The 16387-nt window shown below is 45.7% G+C and overlaps 1 protein-coding gene across 1 annotated transcript in view; it reads right to left on the bottom strand.

Moving 5' to 3' along the window:
• The window catches only part of cfap161 (cilia and flagella associated protein 161), a 156816-nt gene extending 140924 nt beyond the window's left edge, over positions 1 to 15892 (bottom strand). The window contains exon 1 of the mRNA XM_068017589.1: positions 15789 to 15892. The gene's annotated coding sequence lies outside the window, so the exon portion shown is untranslated. The remainder of the gene's footprint in view (positions 1 to 15788) is intronic.
• Positions 15893 to 16387: the final 495 nt, after the last annotated feature.

The raw sequence follows: 16387 nt of genomic DNA, 5'->3' as shown, positions 1-16387 counted from the left end.
CCAATCTAGAGTCTACAGCCCAAAATCTAGGCCGACACTCCAGTGCAGTGCTACACTGTTGGAGGTGACATCTTTTGGATGAGTTATAAACTGAGGCCCCATTTACCCTCACAGATGGACGTAAAAAAACACAGCACTATTCGAATAAGAGCAGTTAAGTTCTCCCCAGGGTTTGGTCAACCAACATCATTAAAATAGATTATCTGGTCATTATCACATTGCTGTTTGTGGGAGCTTGCTGTGTGCAATTTGGCTGCCATGTTTCCCACATTACAACAGTGACTACACTTCAAAAAAGTACTTATTTAGCTGTAAAGCGCTTTGGGATATCCTCAGACTGTGAAAGGCGCTATATAAATGCAAATCCTTCTTTCTTCTTTTGATTAGAAACTGGTTAGAAAGGAGGAAACACAGAGTAGGAGTTACAGGCAGTTTCTTACTGTGTGGAAGTGGGCAGTGGTATCCTACAGGATTCTGTTGCTGGGACCATTTGTGTTCTCTGTGTATATCAATGGTTTGGATATCGAGCTGGAGGAGCAGTGTGCAAATTTGCAGATGATACAACAATAGGAAACATATTAAATAATTCTGAGGACTAAAGGAAGCTACAAGAGGATATTGATATGATGATGGAATAGCCTTAAAAGTGGCAGATGGAATTCAATCTCAGTAAATGTCAGGCAATACACTTTGGTAAAAGTGATAAAAATAATGGGTGATGTGGAAGAGCAGAATGATTTGGGAGTTCGGGTTCACAAAACATTAAAAGGAACACCCCAAGTGGATAAGGCCATAAAAATATATGCCAAGATATACAGCATATAGCAGCAAAGAGGTAATGCCTATAGGAACACAGGAACAGATGTAGGCCATTCAGCCCCTCGAACCTGTTCCACCAATCAATGAGATCATGGCTGATCTGCGACCTAACTCCATAAACCTGCCTTTGCCCCCATATACCTTAATAACATTGGATCACAAAAATCTATCAATCTCAGATTTAAAATTAATAATTGATTGAACATCAATTGCTGTTTGCAGAAGAGTTCCAAACTTCTACCACGCTTTGTGTGTGGAAGTGTTTCCTAATTTCACTCCTGAAAGGCCTGGCTCTTATTTTTAGACTGTGCCCACTAGTCCTAAACTCCCCAGCAGAAATTTCTCTCTATCTACTCCATCAGTTCCTGTTAATATCTTGAAAACTTCTATCAAATCACCCATTAACCTTCTAAATTCCAGGGATTACTACCCTATTTTGTGTAATCCTGCCTCACAATTTAACCCTTGGAATCCAGATATCATTCTGGTAAATCCATGCTGCACTCGCTCCAAGGCCAATATATCCTTCCTAAGGTGTAGTACTCAGAACTGAACACAATACTTGAGCTGTGGTTTGGTTTAACTAGGGCTTTGTATAGCTGCAGCATCACGTCTACCCCCTAGTATTCTAATGATGATGAACCTATATAAAACCTCAGTTAGACCACGGTTACCGTTTAGTGTTTAGTTTTACTCTCCACATTATAGGAAGGGTCTTGGAGCAATAGATAAGATACCATATAGATTTACTAGGATGCTGCCTGGTAAGAGGGAATGCAAACACAAAGAAAGATGAGAAGAATTGGTGCTGTTTTCATTAGAATGGTGGAGATTACAGGGTGATTTGATAAAGATGTTTAAAATTATGAAGGGACGGAACAGAGCAGATAGGAATAGACAGTTTCCAGTGATGAAACAGTTTAGAATGAGGTAACATAAGATTAATTGAAAGAGATTTAGGAAAGGCAGCAGAAGGCTCTTACACAGAGGGTCAAATGGGGGTCAGAGGCCTGCAGTGTGGGGGAAAATGTCACCAGCCTGTGATTTTCCCTGAATGGGCCAATTAATGGCCAGAGGGCGGGCTCTCAAAGCTGGAGGGCCAATGGGAGAGCCTCCAGCACTGAAGAAACAGCAGGCTGCCTTTTCAGGTAAGTGAGAGAGAGGGTGCCCCAAGATGGAGGCTCCCTCGCTCCAATTATTTTAACTTTAAAATAAAAAATCCCCTTGGCAGTGGGGCCACCGTGGTGGAGCCAGGAGGGCCTCAAAGCCCACCTGGAGCTCTGGTTCCCCTGGTCTGTTGCTGGGAATTTGCTTCCAGGTAGCTATACTGTTTCCCAACACCTCCGGGGATCTGGAGACCAACTGGGAAATTGCAGTTGGCCTCAGACAATAGGCCTTAATAGGTTTTTTAAAAAATCAATTGGCTACCTCCATATTGTGAGTGGATAGCCGTGCAGTGCCAACCCCCTCCCAGTCCCACCTCCGGGCAAATGGCCGGGAGTGGGGGTGCGGGATGGTGGTGGAAAACATGCACGCCAGCCAACGGCGTGATATTCCACACCCACTGCATCCTTTCCCGTCCCCACTGGGGCCTAAAAATTCATGTCAACTTTTAGGAATAGGTTGGATAGGTGATTGAAGGAAACGGGGATAAAAGGATTTGGGAATGTAGTGGGGACATGAGGTTAGGATACTGGTTATACGGGGAAAAGACACCACATGGACTGGTTGGTTTGGATGGCTGTCACAGTTGAGCTCTGATTCTATCTACAGGTGTATTGTCAGTAGATTCATTGGATCATGATCACGAGTAGGAACTGGTGCTGATTTGCCTGCATTTCCTTTCCCTGAGAGAGTAAGGGACATGATAGCATCCTATTTCCACACTGAGGCAGATTGAGCGTATTTATTTATAAAGTAGGGCATACATTGCAGAATCAGTGACAGCCACCCCAGCAGAATTGAATGGGATTGAGTTCCACAGCTCCCAGCCACTCAAACTAAGCCAAAACAGGCAGGTATCTATACTTCCGTCACCTCCAGACTCAACTATTCCAATGTTCTCCTAGCCATCCTACCATCGTCCACTCTCGATAAACTTGATCTCATCCAAAACTCTGCTGACCTTTTCCTAACACAGAGCAAGTCCCATTCACCCATCAACCCGCTGTTCACTGGCCTTCACCAGTCCAGCAACACTTTGATTTAAAAACTCTCATTCTTGTTTTCAAATCCCTCCATGGCCTCGCCCCTCTCTGTCTCTGTAATCTCCTCCAGCACCATATCCCTCCAAGAGTTCTATGTTCCTCCAATTCTGGCCTCTTGTACATTCCACAAATCCTCCGCTCCACCATTGGTGGCTGTGATTTCAGTCGCCCAGGTCTCAAGATCTAGAATTCTGTTCTTAAACCTCTCTCTCCTCTTTTAAGTCATGCCTTCAAAAGGGATTTCCAACCCCTGCCGAGACTGGGATTAGAGGTGGGCAAGAGCTAATGGTACCCCCGCCGGCTGGCATGCTGGTTCCCCAACTCCATGCTGCATGTAGGGCATTTTTGCAGAGGTGAGATTGGGGCAAGGGGGTTAGCAGGGCTAGCTGTCTGCACACGCAGGTAGCCAATCCGGCTCAGTAAGAGCCACTGGAGACCAATTAAAAGAGGCTGACTGGGATTTTGCAGTGGGGAGCAGTTTAGGTGCCTGGAGGTCCCCTCCCGGCATAGGCCGGAGAGCCAGCACTCCAAGCTGGCTGAGAAGTCCTCCTTGCCTGCCTGGGTGCAGGGGCAGCCACAGGATGCCCTGCAGAGGGTTGCCCCGCCCCCTTCCTACAGTGCAGTGCCTTCCTGGCTGCAGGATCCATTTTTTAATTTAAAGTTTATAAAAGTTGGAGACAGTTGAAGTGACTGTTTTCCCCTGGGGGCGGGTTTCGGACCCAGAAACAGTCTGTTTCTCACCCCCAGAGGGAAACTCCTGTCCTTTGTTCTTTGAACAAGCTCCTGTGAAGTGACTTCGGATGTTTTACTACATTAAAGGCACTATATAAATGCAAGTTGTTGTTAGCGCTGTGAAAATTAGGGGAAGAAAATCATCTTATAACCAGCACCATTGTAAATGCCTATCCTAATGCCTATCAGCTGATGCCCCAGTTGGAGGAACCTTTGGGAAGTACCTGTGAGGTTATAAGAAAGAAAAGCTTGCATTTCTATCGTCTTTCAGAACCTCAAGGTGTTCCAGAGTGCTTTACAGCCAATTAAGTAAGGGTCGTCACTGATGTAATGTAGGAAACGTGGCAGCAAATTTGCACACAGCAATATCCCGCACACAGCAATATGATAATGACCAGATAATCTGTTTTTGGTGACGTTGATTGAGAGATAAATATGGGCCAGGACACAGGGGATAGCTCCCCTGCTCTTCTTCGAATAGTGCCATGGGATCGTATATGTCCACTTGAAGGTCGGGATTTTACGAGCGTCGCTGAGGTGGGGAAGGAGGCATGGAGTATTGTGACAGGTGGCGGGGGAAGGGGAGTGGGTGTCAGGGCGGAGGGCCTGTTGCCTCCCCGTTGCCAAGCGATCTTCCTAGGGACAGTATAGGCCGATGACGGCATTCCCGCCCAGAGGCCAATTGAAGCCCTGACATGGACTATTAAAACTAATTAAAGGCCTCTTCCTGCCACTGCTGGGAACTTACCAGTGGCGAGGGGGCCTCCGCTGTGCGGGGAGGATGCCTTGCAACATGAGACGCCCTCCCTGAGGACGTGGGGGATTTGTGGTCCCCCCTTTCTGGGGCCTTCCGGACTGGCCCCGGCGTACCCGCCTCACCCACCTCTTCTCCATAGTTCTGGAGCTGGGCCTGACTCTGAGGCCTCTGCAGTACCAGCAGTGGCCATCGCTCCCAGTGGCGCTGCCGATACTGCAGATCTGTCAGCCCTCTGATTGGCCGGTAGCTCATGGAGGCGAGATCCCCGTCTTTAAAGGGACAGGGATCCCGGATCGGGAATCTTTAATTGAAAGACACCAGAGGATCACTCTGTGGGGGGACGTCCGCGAAAATGCAGAGGCGGGGCTTCCCCCCGTCTTTTCAGCCCGGCTCCGGGAGTCCTGCCTCCGACACAAAATCCAGCCCGAGAAGGAAGCTGGAGCCTTTGTTTAACGGTGGCGGTGGCGTAGTGGTATTATCACTGGACTAGTAACCCAGAGACCCATGAAATTCCTCTGGGGACATGGGTTCGAATCCCACCACAGCAGAAGGTGCAATTTGAATTTAATTAATAAATCTGGAATTAAAAGCTAGTCTAATGATGGCCATGAAACTATTGTCGATTGTTGTAAAAACCCATCTGGTTCACTAATGTCCTTTAGGGAAGGAAATCCGCTGTCCTTACCTGGTCTGGCCGACATGTGACTCCAGACCCACAGCAATGTGGTGAACTCTTACATGCCCTCTGAAATGGCCTAGCAAGCCACTCAGTTGTACCTAACCGCTACGACGTCAATAAAAAGGAATGAAACCGGACAGACCACCCGGCATCGACCTAGGCTCTGGAAACGCTAACGGCAAACCCAGTCCTGTCGATCCTGCAAAGTCCTCCTTACTAACATCTGGGGGCTTGTGCCAAAGTTGGGAGAGCTGTCCCACAGACTAGCCAAGCAACAGCCTGACATAGTCATACTCACGGAATCATACCTTACAGACAATGTCCCAAGCACTGCCATCACCATCTCTGGGCATGTCCTGTCCCAGCAGGACAGACCCAGCAGAGGTGACGGGACAGTGGTGTACAGTAGGGAGGTAGTTGCCGTGGGAGTTCTCAACATCGACTCCGGACCCCATGAAGTCTCATGGCAGCAGGTCAAACATGGGCAAGGTAACCTCCTACTAATGACCACCTACCGCCCTCCCTCAGCTGATGACTCAGTACTCCTCCATGTTGAACACTACTGAGGGTGGCGAGGACACAAAATGTACTCTGGGTGGGGGACTTCAATGTCCATCACCAAGAGTGGCTCGGTAGCACCACTACTGACCAAGCTGGCTGAGTCCTAAAGGACATAGCTGCTAGACTGGGTCTGCAGCAGATGGTGGGGGCACCAACAAGAGGGAAAAACATACTTGACCTCATCCTCACCAATCTGCCTGCTGCAGCTGCTTCTGTCCATGACTGTATTGGTAGGAGTGACCACCGTACAGTACTTGTGGAGACGAAGTTCCGCCTTCACATTGAGGATACCGTCCATCATGTTGTGTGGCACTATCAACGTGCTAAAGGGGATAGATTTCAAACAGATCTAGCAATGCAAAATTGGGCATCCATGAGGCGCTATGGGCCATCAACAGCAGCAGAATTGTACTCAACCACAATCTGTAACCTCATGGCCCGGCATATCCCCTACTCTACCATTATCATCAAGCCAGGAGACCAACCCTGGTTCAATGAAGAGTGCAGGGGGGCATGCCAGGAGCAGCACCAGGCAGATCTCAAGATGAGGTGTCAACCTGGTGAAGCTACAACACAGGACTACTTGCAGGCATGACTGCGTAAGCAGCATGCGATAGACAGAGCTAAGTGATCCCATAACCAACGGATCAGATCTAAGCTCTGCAGTCCTGCCACATCCAGCCGTGAATGGTGGTGGACAATTAAACAACTAACTGGAGGAGGTGGCTCCACAAATATCCCCATCCTCAATGATGGGGGAGCCCAGCACATCAGTGTGAAAGATAAGGCTGAAGCATTTGCAGCAATCTTCAGCCAGAAGTGCCGAGTTGATGATCCATCTCGGCCCCCTCCTGAAGTCCCCAGCATCACTGATGCCAGACTTCAGTCAATTTGATTCGCTCCGCGTGATATCAAGAAACAACTGAAGGCACTGGATCTGCAAAAGCTATGGGCCCTGACAATATTCCGGCAATAGTACTGAAGACCTGTGCTCCAGGACTTGCCGCGCCCCTAGCCAAGCTGTTCCAGTACAGCTACAACACTGGCATCTACCCTGCAATGTGGAAAATTGCCCAGGTATGTCCTATACACAACATCCAGGACAAGTCCAACCCGGCCAATTACCGCCCCATCAGCCTACTCTCTATCATCAGTAAAGTGATGGAAGGTGTCATCAACAATGCCATCAAGCGGCACTTGCTTAGCAATAACCTGCTTAGTGACGCTCAGTTTGGTTTTCGCCAGGGCCACTCAGCTCCTCACCTCATTACAGCCTTGGTTCAAACATGGACAAAAGAGCTGAACTCAAGAGGTGAGGTGAGAGTGACTGCCCTTGACATCAAGGCAGTATTTGACTGATAATGTCATCAAGGAGCCCTAGCAAAACTGAGGTCAATGGGAATCAGGGGGAAACCCTCCGCTGGCTGGAGTCATACCTGGTGCAAAGGAAGATGGTTGTGGTTGTTGGAGGTCAATCATCTGAGCTCCAGGACATCACTGCAGGAGTTCCTCAGGGTAGTGTCCGAGGCCCAACCATCTTCAGCTGCTTCATCAATGACCTTCCTTCAATCATAAGGTCAGAAGTGGGGATGTTCGCTGATGATTGCACAATGTTCAGCACCATTTGTGACTCCTCAGATACTGAAGTAGTCCGTGTAGAAATGCGGCAAGACCTGGACAATATCCAGGTTTGGGCTCATAAGTGGCAAGTAACATCAGCGCCACACAAGTGCCAGGCAATGACCATCTCCAACAAGAGAGAATCTAACCATCTCCCCTTGACATTCAATGGCATTACCATCGCTGAATCCCCCACTATCAACATCCTAGGGGCTACCATTGACCAGAAACTGAACTGGAGTAGCCATATAAATACCGTGGCTACAAGAGCAGGTCAGAGGCTAGGAATCCTGAGGCGAGTAACTCACCTCCTGACTCCCCAAAGCCTGTCCACCATCTACAAGGCACAAGTCAGGAGTGTGATGGAATACTCTCCACTTGCCTGGATGGGTGCAGCTCCAACAACACTCAAGAAGCTGGACACCATCCAGGACAAAGCAGCCCGCTTGATTGGCACACCATCGACTAACATTCACTCCCTCCACCACCGATGCACTGTGGCAGCAGTGTGTACCATCTACAAGATGCACTGCAGCAATGCACCAAGGCTTCTTAGACAGCACCTTCCAAACCCGCAACTCTACCAACTAGAAGAACAAGGGCAGCAAATACATGGGAACACCACCACCTGCAAGTTCCCCTCCAAGTCACCACACCATCCTGACTTGGAACTATATTGCCGTTCCCTCACTGTCGCTGGGTCAAAATCCTGGAACTCCCTTCCTAACAGCACTGTTGGTGTACCTACCCCACATGGACCGCAGCGGTTCAAGAAGGCAGTTCACCACCACCTTCTCAAGGGCAAATTAGGGATGGGCAATAAATGCTGGCCTGGCCAGTGATGCCTACATCCCATGAATGAATAAAAAAAAAGTCTCACCTAAAAAATGGCACCTCCAGTAATGCAGCATTCCCTCAGTACTTCACTGGGGTGTTTAGATTATGTGAAAGTAAAGTAATTTAGGTGACTAAGAGCTCGCTTCTCAGGCTATGTGCTTTGGCAGGTGACATCCCTACCCTTCATTGTTTTATGACAGTACTGTATATAATGTTAGTAACCTCTTGACTAGGCTATTTAAACAGAAAGTAGGGAGGAATTTTATGCTGCTGGCAGGGGTCTCAACATTGGGGGAAGCGACACTGAGATCCCCGCTTTGCCTCCTGATTTTATGCTCTCCCCACCTCAAAGTCCACCACGGGGGAGAGCATAAAAGTCCCCCTAAGGTTTTGCTCAGCTTAAGCAACTTTCTGTAACCTCTGCTTTAAGGTTAAGAAGGAGCAGTGCACATAAAGAGGCTGGATTGTTTTGATAGACTCTCTGCATTTTAACATTGGCTTCTAAATTTATTTTTAGCAAAAAAAACTTTTTTTGTTGTGTCATTATGCTTTTTTAAATATAAAAAAAATGTCTGCAGGGTTTGAGCATGCTCAGATCGGGCAGGATGCAAGGCAGACTGCAGCTCAGTTCTGCGTCTGCAGAGGAAGTGAACCACACCTCAGCTAAAATGGGCAAAAACATCTTTGGTAAACAGGCCATTGGGCAGAGCTGTTAAGCATCAATAGTTACCCTGAGGAACCTACGCTGATAGGCAGTGGTTGCTCCTTCACATGAGGTGAGCATGTAAAAAAACAACCATTAAAATGTCTCTGGGCAGTTGGTACAAATTTACTGACTCAGGTTTCTAATCTTCTCACACTTTTGAATCTGGATTAACCAATTTACAAACTTTGCACCATTTTTAACCTTCGAGATACAAAACCCATTTAAACCCAGCGTACAACCACACTCAGCTCTGTTCCCTATTCTGTACACAGTTGCTATAATGTGCTCATAAATTGTACCTGCTTAACAACTGGCTGCAAATCCTTTGGCTTGCTAGTTGTTTATGATTTCAAAGAATGTCAATTTATTAAACTCCTGTCAAAAACATTTGGTCTGAATGGGGATGGTTAGTTTAGATGTTTAGCCTATAAAATGAACATATTGGGATAGGTTGTATATAAAATTTGTTTCTAATCCTCGACCTGTGATAAGCCTCTCATTCTTTCTACAATATTCCAGTGCTCCAGCTCCTGATCACTATCCAATGGCCCTGATGAAAAATCAAGTTGGACATTGAATGAGGAGCAAGATTGGAGTTGATTGCAGCACCTACATTCTGCAGTTACAGGGTGAAGACTGGACAATTGGATGAGGTACTCTACCTCACTGTGAGTCACTGCCTTCAGGAGAAAGAAAGAACAAACTTGCATTTATGTAGCACCTCATCAGGATGTCCCAAAGGGCTGTACATACAATGTAATACAGTGCAGCCATGTGGGGAGTCTTACAGCAATGTCCTACAAAGAGCAAACAAGATGAATGACCAGTTTGTCTGTCTTTTGACGGTTATTAGTTGAAAGAGAAGTGTTGGCCAGGACACCAGGAGAACTCCCTTCACTTCTTCAAATACCAATACAGGGCCTTTTAAAACCCACCTGAACAGGCAGACAGGGCAGACATCTCCTCTAAAATCAATGAGCTGCTCAGCCTAGATTAACACAAGAACATAAGAAATAGGAGCAGGATTAGGCCATTTGGCCCCTCGAGCCTGCTCTGTCATTCAATGACCATGGCTGATCTGATTGTGGACTTAACTCCACCATCTTGTCTGCCCCCCATAACCCTTGACTCCCTTGTCAATCAAAACTCTGTCTACCTCAGCCTTGAATATATTCAATGACTCACCTCCACTGCTCGCTGGGGAAGAGAATTCCGAACACTAACAACCCTCTGAAAGAAGAAATTCCTCTCACCTCCGTCTTAAAATGGAGACCCCTTAATTTGAAATTGTGCCTCCTAGTTCTAGATTCCCCCACAAGGGGAAACATCCTCTCAGCATCTACCCTGGTAAGCCCCTTCAGAATCTTATTAAGCACTCAAGTTCTGGACTGGAGCTTGAACCCATAGGCCGGGAAATTCAGGCATGCCCATTCCTTGTACAACCTATGCACCTGAATGGTGAAGTCCCAGGCTCACCTGATAGTGAGCTTCGGGCCTCATTTCAATGGAGCTGGTGAGGTGATGAGAACCTGTGGAGGAGAGGAATGCAGGGAAAGATCCTCAGCTTAATAGGTCAGATAGCATACAGTGAGGAAGATAGTCTTAACCTTCAAGAGGACATAGGCTGGGGGAATGGGTGGACATTTGGCAGATGAAATTCAACATAGGAAAGTGTGAGGTGATTCATTTTGGTAGGAAGAATGAAGAGAGAGAATACATCCTAAATGTTATAATTTTAAAGGGGGTGCAAGAAGAGAGAGACATGGGGGTGTTTGTGAACAAATGTTTGAAGGTGTCAGGACAGGTTAACGGAGCAGACAATAAAGCATATGAGGTCCTGGGCTTTATTTAGAGGCAAAGAGTACAAAAGCCAGGAAGGTTTGCTGAACTTACATAAAACATTAGTTCGGCCCCAGCTGTGCTCAATTCTAGACACCACACTTTAGAAAGGAGATGGTAGGGAGGGGGTACAGAAGAGATTTACTGGCATGGTTCCAGGGATGAGGGATTAAAGCTACATGGATAGACTGGAGAAACTGGTATTATTCAGAATTCAGGGTTGTTCAAAAGGACCAGAAGTGACATGAGGAAAAACATTTTCACTTAATGAGTTGTTGGGATTTGGAATGCACTGCCTGATAGGGTGATGGATATAGATTCAATAGTTGTTCTCAGAAGGAAATTGGATGAATATTTGAAGGAAAAAAATTGCAGGAATGTGGGGAGAGAACAAGGGAGTTGGGGACGAACTGGATTGCTCTTCAAAGGAGCTGGCACAGCCTCAATGGGCTGAATGGCCTCTTTCTGTGCAATACTATTCTATGGTTCTAGGTGTATGCAAAGGGCCTAATGCTCATTTCAGGCATGACTTAATATGTCCTTATTCAATATGGTGGGCAACATACTTCTGGTTGGGAATGTGCATACCTTTCTTCCCTGCATTACTGGGGCTTTAGTAGTCTAAGCAGCGCTTGTGATTCTGTGATTCTGATTAATATTCTAGGCTATAACAACATGGGCTGTAATATTCTGACTCGGGCAAGAGTGCTGCCAACTGAGCCAAGCGGGCCTGTGGAAGAGGAGAGGAAAAGAGATAAAAACCAAAGGAATTTGTTTTATCATATTTCTGCCCGTGTGCTCTTTGAGAGTTGGTTTGCATTCTGTGCCATTATTCTGATCCCGTTTTGAGTATCAATTAGTTTTTTGACTATTATATTATTTGCATCTAAAATAATCAATAATATTCACCAGAAAACATTTGTTTGGAAGTCGACAGCTTGCATCGGTCTGCATCCTACTGTGAAATAAGTGACAGGGACAGTATAAATTCTTTCTTTTATTATCAGTGTCAACTGATTCATGCTATTGATGGTGTGAGTGCTTGGAATTCAGGAGAGATTTATTGGTGAGGCCATTGATTTTGTTTGCACAGAGCACGAGACAGATTGGCAGAATTTGATTCCCAAATTGCTTGTCAGAAATGCAGCATCTCACAAAACAAAGGCAGAATTACATTTATTCAGTTGATATGGCTCAATGGCCCTAATTGTAAATAGGTAGAATTGCAGAATATGATCTCGGGACATATAGTCCCCAGCCATGATAGTGGTGCTTTCTCAATCTGTCTGAATCAGCAGCCCAATCTATAGGCAGCACATCAGTTTTATTGAGTATTTTCAGAATTATAACTTCAATAGGAAATGAGAGCCTGAGAGAGGGTGCAGAAGTGATTTACTGGAATGGCAACGGGGATGAGGAAAGACAGGAGAAGCTGGGATTGTTGTCCTTAGAGCAGAGAAGCTTTAAGGGAGATTTAATAGAGGTGTTCAAAATCAGAAAGGGTTTTGATAGAGTAAATAAGGAGTAATTGTTTCCACTGGCAGAGGAGTCAGTAACCAGAGGACACAGGCTTTAGATAATTAGCAAAAGAACCAGAGGCGTCTAAGGTGAATTTTTAACACAGTGAGCTGTTATGAGCTGGAATGCTGCCTGAAAGGGAGGTGGAATCAGATTCAATAGCAACTTTCAAAAGGGAATTGAATTAACACTTCAAAGAGAAAAAATTGGTGGGTTATGGGGAAAGAGCAGGGGATTGGAACTACTTTCGAAGGGCCGAACGGTGTCCTTCTGGGTTGTATCATTTAATGATTTTAAAGAAGTGCGATAAAATAATAAAGCTGTTCTTTGTAAATTGATTTATGATTTTGTTGCACAGAGAGAGACCTGTGTGATAAGTTGTAGTGTCCAGACTCTCAGGAATTGTGCAGTGGTTGGCTGTAGGATCAATTAGTGCCCACGTACGTTAACCAATACCATTTCTTAGGTGCACAGGCTGTTGTCTGAAAGTTTAGCATGTGCCTCCACTGCAAAATCCCCAGCCCGTCAACAACTTGCATTTATATAGCACCTAAAGGTCCCCATGTGCTTCACAGGAGGAAATATCAGACAAAATCTGACACGAAGGTACACAGGGAGATATTTGAACAGGTGATCAAAAGCTTGGTCAAAGACGTAGATTTTAAGGAGCATCTTGAAGGAGGAGAGAGGGGTTGAGATGCAGAGTGGTTTATAGAGTGAATTCCAGAGCTTATGGTCTAGGTTGCTGAAGGTACAGCCACCAATAGTGGAGTGATGAAAATTAGAGATGTATAAAAGGTCAGAATTGGAGGAGTGCGGAAATTTCAAAGGGTTGGAGGATGTTACAGAGAGGGAGGGGCAAGGTCATGGAGGGATTTGAGCAAATAAGAATCAGACACACATGTTCACAAGGATAGTCATGGATTGCAGACTTGGTGTTTCAAAAATATAATAGGAATAGTTTCCAAACGCAGGAAGCAACAGGTCCTCACTGGTGATCCTGAAAAGATTATTAATTTAGAATAAGAAGATTTGATGAATTCCAATCCTCTACTGTGATACGGTTTAAGTCTCCATTTTCTTTCTAAATTGCGTTCTGTCTGTTTTCATTCTCACAGACTCTTGGACTGTTTGTTTTTATTATCTGTCTTGGATAGTCACCATATGTGTCCACTCAGATAGCAGTGTGAACTGCAGCTGGGAGCAATGGCCCAGAGCTGTAACGAATATACACAAATACAGCAATTCCTTAAATTCCCTGTTGGATCAACCCCCACACAAATACAAAAAACTTAGGTGCTCTACACTACACTTTCAAAGAGATTAAACCAGGGCCACGTGATTTGCAGAAGTTGCGATCTCCGTGGTCTCTTGTGAAGATTCACACAGGTTTATTATGTAGAATCTACAGCACAGAAGCAGGCCATTCAGCCCGACCTGTCTATATAGGTGTTTATATTCTGCATGAGACTCCACCCGCAATAATGACCTCTCCCCACCCTGCCTCCAGACCGCACCATTCCCTTCTCCCTCACGTATGCATCAAGCCCCCCTCTTAAATACATCAATGCTTCAACCACTCCATGTGACAGAAACTTCCACATTCTCACCGCTCTCTGTTTAAAGAAATACCCTTTAAATTTTTTTATTTGATCTGTTAGTGACTATCATATTTATGGCTCCTTTTTCTGGATTCACACATAGATCTCCTCCTAACTCTGCCTTTTCCAGAAAAAAGAGCCCCAACCTGTTCAGTCTTTATATACTGATAAAATTGCTGCATAAGAAAGAAAGACTTGCTTTTTGTGCCTTTCATGACCTCAAGACATTGAAAGGGCTTTACAGCCAATGTAGTACTTCTGAAGTGTGTTCACTGTTCTCGTGTAGGAAATGTGGCAGCCAGTTTATGCACAGTAAGTTCCCACAAATAGCAATGTGACAGTGACCAGATAATCTGTTTTAAAGATGATGGTTGAGGGATAAATTTAGTCCATGACTGTTCTTCTTAAAGGTCTTTCATGTCCACCTGAAGGAGCAGACAGGGCCTTGTTTAATGTTTTATGCAACAGAGGGGACTTCCAACAGTGTAGCACTCCCTCAGTGCAATGTCTGTGTAGATAATGGACGCCCTTTGAACTTGGCGGGGTGCCCCCATTTAGCGGCTGCCGAGGAGCCCCTGCGATTTTTCGCGTGGGGTCTAATTTAAATAGTAGGGGCGGGGTGACCCACCCCCGATGACGTGTAGGAGCGGCCTCCACGTTCCTGGCAACGGCGTCCGACGCCATTTTTAAAGGGCTTTGAGCCCTTAGAATTACATTACATTTTTAAACGGGCAGCAAAATCAAATTTTTATTAAGCAATGTGAAAGTTGTGGATGGCCCTACTCCAACCCCCTAATTGTCATTTCAATGCCCAAAATAACCAACACATTCCTTTTTCCCTACCCCAACTTTACCCCCTAAACTTATAACATTTGGCCTATAACCCCTTCCCTCCATCCCCACATCCAATAAAAATTGATTTCCCCGCTCCTCCACCCCTCCCTCCCTGAAACTTTTATTACTCCCCTCTCCCCACCAGGTTCTCGCCTCGGAACTCCAATCAGAGTACCAAAGGCGCGCGAATGCTTAATGGAGCCATAAAATCGGCGTGGGATGGCAGGTAGGTTCATTTGAATGTAATTAATGTCAATTTAAATATGCAGATGAAGGGCCCGCGGCCAGGCGGCTGGGGAGCCTCACCAAGGTCCTCCTGCCACCGGTAATATGCGGCGGGCCCTTCTCAATGTCGCAGGTGGAGGCAGGCCTCTCCCCGCAACATTTTACCGGTCCCCACGCTGCAGCTAGCAGCAACGTGGGGCCGGCAAAATTCAGCCCTATGTGTGCAAAATTCTGGAGCAGGACTGGAACCCATGAACCTCTAATTCAGAGACTACCACTGAGACACGGCTGATACATTCAAGACCCACTATGTGCTATGACAACCTTTCTCAGTGTCCTTTTTGCAGCACACAAACTGAAAGCAGTTATTATTAGAGATTAATTTCATGTAAACTGCATGGGTATTGCTGAAACTGCACCCTTTTCATTTATGTCACATTGAAAAATCTTCACTGGTTAATTTTGATCTTTGTATTCAAGTAAAATAAACAATTACAATAAACCAATCATGAAGAAAAGGTTTAAACAACTGGGAGAAGTCAAAAATAACTACACACTGTGTTGGTGCCACTTAAAGTTTGGTGTCTGATATGCGTCCATGAAATAAGAAGCAAGCTGATGTTTATCTCAAATGTGAAAGTTGCCAAGCAACCAATCAGTTAACAGTACTCAAAAAAATCCCCATTCAAAAAGAAAACAGAACCAAGCCTATCCCTGAAAAGTTTAATTTTCAAAGATCCTTTCAGCACCCATCATGTTCCCCAACCACTGTACCATGTATCCCGAAAAATAAAAATAACAACACAAACACTAATAGAGTCACAATTCTGAAAAAATGAAAATCCAAACTTACCCATCTTCAAATCTCTTTAACAACTTTCCCCAGCTCCGAGCTCCCTCTAATATAATATGTTCTTCCTTGAACAGAGACCCAACCAATTCACCTCCACCACTGCCCTCCTCCGCCTGGCTGAACATGTTATCACATTGAACAACTTCTCCTTTAACTCAACTCACTTCCTCTAAATAAAAGATGTTGCTATGGGAACCTACATGTCATGGCTATGCCTGCTTTGTTGTGGAGTACATGGAACATTCCTTGTTCCAGTCCTACCTGGGCCCATTCCCTCACCTCTTTTTCTGGTACATTGATGACTGTATTTGTGTTGTTTCCTGCTCTTGTCCTGAACTGGAAAACATCAGCAACCTTGCTTCCAATTCCCTTCTCTCACCTTCACAAGGTCCATCTTCAGTTCTTCTCTTCCCTTCCTTGACTTCTCTGTCTCCATTTCTGGAGATAAGTTATCAACAAATATTTATTGAAAGCCCACTGACTCCCACAGATACCTCGACAACATTTCCTCATATCCTGCTTCCTGTAAGGACTCCACTCCATTCTCCCAATTTCTCCATCTCCATCGCATCTGTTCAGACGATGCAACCTTCCACACC

Source organism: Heterodontus francisci, chromosome 38 (assembly GCF_036365525.1).
Source record: "Heterodontus francisci isolate sHetFra1 chromosome 38, sHetFra1.hap1, whole genome shotgun sequence".
NCBI lineage: Eukaryota > Metazoa > Chordata > Chondrichthyes > Heterodontiformes > Heterodontidae > Heterodontus > Heterodontus francisci.
This window is presented reverse-complemented; position numbering and strand designations above follow the sequence as displayed.